The following is a 4,094-nucleotide window of genomic DNA, read 5'->3' on the forward strand; positions in this document are numbered from 1 at the left end:
TGACCTTTGACAGAATTTTGTAATCCCCAGTCAATAGTGAGATTGGTCTCCAATTTCTAATTTCTTCCCTCTCCCCCTTCCGCTTGTAGATGAGGGTGATGATGCCTTTCCTCATGGATTCACTCATGGTACCTGCCCGAAGCATACTGACATACACCTCCAGCAAGTCCTGGTTTGGTGCTGTAGCTCCTAGTCAGGATGCTGTGTAGCTTAGAAGTGAACTTTCAAGTGATGGCACCCCTATGTAACTGCTCCCCTTATCCGTTTTGGTGGTTGGGATTTTGTGTGGAAAGTATTGTTGAAGGAGCCAGGGTGAATTATTGCAGCGCACAGTGCGCTATTGTACAGATCGATGATGGTCTTGTACTTGTGGAAATTTACAGTGACTCCAGAATGTTCTGTTCATGACTTTGCATCCCAGAGCATTACATTGACTGGTCATAAAGTAAACAGCCAAAACATAGCCTTGAGCGCTTAACAGGTTTTGCTGGATCAGATTACATGTAACGCCTTGGAAAAATACACCAATCTCCAACGAAAGAGTTTTCACCTCCCTGTGTATGGGTTCAAGCAGAGGGAGGCGCCGGGTCCCTGCCCCTTTAAATAGGCCCCGCCCACTCTCGCCATTGATTGGTCACCGGTGGCTATGGGAACCAGTGTCCGCCACTCTATAAAGGCGGCGTGGAGCGGGGAGCGCACACTCACTGGAGCACGGGCTGAGTGTCATTGTAAAGCCGTGTCGCGGACAGATTGATCCACCGATCCCAGATAGAGACAGACACAGACAGCCGGTAATAATCCAGCCGCACACGACCCAAATGCTGCTCAGAAAGTTTTCCCTCAGAGGGGAAAGTGAGGACTTGCAGATGCTGGAGATCAGAGTCGAGAGTGTGGCGCTGGAGGAGACCAGCAGGCCCGGCAACATCCGAGGAGCAGGTGAATCGACGTTTCGGGCACAAGCTCCTCCTCGCCTTATGCCCGAAACGTCGATTCTCCTGCTCCTCGGATGTTGCCGGGCCTGAAGTGCTTTTCCAGCGCCACGCTCTCGAATGGGTTCCTGTTGCGGGTTCGGGGTTTTTCATTTGTATGTTTGCGGAATGGTGAAGTGTAAAGGGGGCCAGTAGGTTTGTGGTTCGGGGCAGCAGTCGGTATGGAGGGGGGGGGTGGGGGGTCAGGATGGGAGTGAGACAGAGAAGAGGATGGTTGGAAGTGGCGTTAGTGCTAATCCTCCTCCTCGTTGTGAGGTGCCGGTGTGAAAGTTGGGCGGATGGCCTCAGTGCGCAGGCGCGGTGGGGGGGCGCGTGTGTCAGCTGGTGAGTGCGCAGGTGACGGCAGCGCGTGCTCCGACCGTTAACGGTTACCGCGTTCAAACCCAGCGCGCGGCCGGTCACAGGCGGCAGGGGTCATGGCGTGAGCCCCCTGCAGTGGCAGCGGTGTCCTCATGACCCTGCGACCTTTTGCTGTAAATCCTGTGTCTTATGATCCTGGCCCAGTAGTTACCTCCTGAAAGAGAAACGCTCCGAAAGGTGTTACTGTACTTTCAAATAAACCTGTTGGACGATAACCTGCGTTGTCATTTTTAATTGAGTGGGAGGAATTACACGGTGATAGTCGATGGATCGAGTTCTGCAGGCATCCAATATTGGGGCCCTTGCTGGTTGTGATGTATCTGATTAGTTTAAACTTGAGTATTCTGCGGGTTGATCAGTAAGCTTGGAGAAAGTTAGGACTGTAGATGCTGGAGATTAGAGTCGAGTGTGGTGCTGGAAAAGCACAGCAGGTCAGGCAGAATTCTGACGAAGGGCTTATGCCTGAAACGTTGATTCTACTCCTCTGATGCTGTCTGACCGGCTGTGCTTTTCCAGCACCACATGTTTTGACTCTAATCAATAAGCTTCTGGGTCTTATAAACAAAAGTGGGTTGTAAGCAGTGAGGAGGATAGTTGATTTGTGTCAAATGGGATTCACTTTGGATTCCGAGTTACAGCACAGAAACAGACCCTTCGGTCCAACTCATTCCATACACGTACCAGCCTCTGCGTGAAAAAGTTGCCTCTTAGGTCTCTTATCTTTCCCCTCTCATCCTAAACCTATGCCGTCTAGTTCTGGACTCCCCCACCCCATGGAAAAGACTTTGTCTATTTATCCTATCCATGCCCCTCTTTCAAGTTTCACAACATCTTTCCAATAGGAAGGCAGTCAGTATTGCATGTAGTATTTGAAAGTGGCCTAACCAATATCCACAACATGACCTCCCAATTCCTATACTCAATACTCTGACCAATAAAGGAAAGCATACCAAACGCTGCCTTCACTATCCTATGTACCTGCAGCTCTACTTTCAAGGAACTATGAACCTGCAGTCAAAGGTGTCTCTGTTCAGCAACCCTCCCTGTCAGTAAGTGTATAAGTCCTACTAAGATTTGATTTTTCCAAAATGCAGCACCATACATTTATCGGAATTAAATCTCATCTGTCACTCCTCAGCCCATTGGCCCTTCTGATCAAGATCCCGTTGTACTGAGGTAACTACTTTAGTGTCTTCTGCAAATTTACTAATCATACCTCCGATGTTCACACCCAAATCGTTTATATAAATAACGAAAAGTAGTGGACCCAGCACCAATCCTTATGAGACTCCACTGGTACAACCCTTCTCCACCCTCTAGCTTCTACCTTTGCACCAGTTCTGTATCCAAATGGCTAGTTCTCCCTGATTGGAGGCAGCACAGGCAACCTAAACAACGTGGTGAACTGTTGGACTCTTGGGAAGTACTGGCAATCAGAGGGCCCATGGGTGTGCATGATGACTGGTCTTTTAAAGTAGTGGGACAGGTGGATAAAGTATTACAAAAGCTTATGAGATACTTGCCTTTATTATCCAAGTAGCGAATTTAAGACTGTGGACATTATCCTCAAACTGTGTAAAACATTAGTGTCATAGCAAGAGTATTGTGTGTTCTGGAATCGTTTATAGGAGGAATGTGATAACACTGGAGAGGGTGCAAAGATGGTTCATTCAGATCTTGTCTGGCATGAGTTTTAGTTATGAAGAGATATTGGATAAACAATTTTTTGTAGTGGAAGAGATAGGAGGGATGATTTGAGATGGATGAAATTGAGAAGCATTTTAAAAAAAGCAAAAAGAAACTTTTCCCATTGATGGAGGAATCAATGTCCTCTAACAAAAAGACCGGTGTGTTGATAAAGTAAGGATTTTCCTTTTTTATCATGTGCTGGTAAGTAGTGTGTTTGGTAATTTTTTTTTAATTTCATTTATTTATATTTTGATATTTATAGTTGGACTAAGTTTAAGCTTAAGAGCAAAATGGCAGGTGATCCCAGACCCATGTTATGCTCCTCTTGCTCAATGTGGGAGCTCAGGGACGTGGCTGATATCCCTGACTTCTTCACGTGCAGGAAGTGCTGAGGAGGTTGTGGATAGCACATTTAGTGACTTGGTCACGCCGCAGACTAAGATTGCTAAGGGAGAAAGGGAATGGGTGACCAAAAGGCTGAGAGAGAGCAGGAAGGCAGTGCAGGTATCCCATGCGGTCATCTCCCTCCAGAACAGGCATACCATTTTGGATACTATTGGGGGAGACTGTTCACCGTGCTGTAGCTGGCTTTGCTGTACAGCAAGGCAGGAAAGAGTGGAAGGGCTATAGTCATAGGGGATTCAATTTATAACTGGAATAGATAGGAGGTTCTGTGGTCGAAAACGAGACTCCTGAATGGTATGTTGCCTTCCAGGTGCATGAGTCAGGGATGGCTCAGATCAGTTGCAGGACATTCTGAAGGGGGAGGGTGAGCAGCCAGTTGTCGTGGTGCATATAGGCATCAATGATATAGGTAATAAACGGGGTTAGGTCCTACAAGCAGAATTTAGGGAGTTAGGAGCCAAGTTTTAAAAGTAGGACCTCAGAGGTAGTAATGTCAGGATTGCTACCAGTGCCATGTTCAAGTTGAAGTAGAAATGAAAGAATAAGCAGGATGAATGAGTGGCTTGAGAGATGGTGCAGGAAGGAGAGATTCAGATTTTTGGGACATTGGGACCAGTTCTGGGGAGGTGGGACTTTTACAAATCAGATGGT

General features: G+C 47.2%; 1 protein-coding gene across 2 annotated transcripts in view; it reads left to right on the plus strand.

Moving 5' to 3' along the window:
* Positions 1 to 691: 691 nt before the first annotated feature.
* LOC122565493 (inositol-3-phosphate synthase 1-A-like) overlaps positions 692 to 4,094 on the plus strand; it is a 25,562-nt gene continuing 22,159 nt past the window's right edge. Inside the window, exon 1 of one of the 2 annotated variants that reach the window (XM_043721521.1) lies at positions 692 to 791. The gene's annotated coding sequence lies outside the window, so the exon portion shown is untranslated. The remainder of the gene's footprint in view (positions 792 to 4,094) is intronic. The other variant, XM_043721522.1, reaches the window with a different exon arrangement.

Source organism: Chiloscyllium plagiosum, chromosome 31 (genome assembly GCF_004010195.1).
Source record: "Chiloscyllium plagiosum isolate BGI_BamShark_2017 chromosome 31, ASM401019v2, whole genome shotgun sequence".
Taxonomy (NCBI): Eukaryota; Metazoa; Chordata; class Chondrichthyes; order Orectolobiformes; family Hemiscylliidae; genus Chiloscyllium; species Chiloscyllium plagiosum.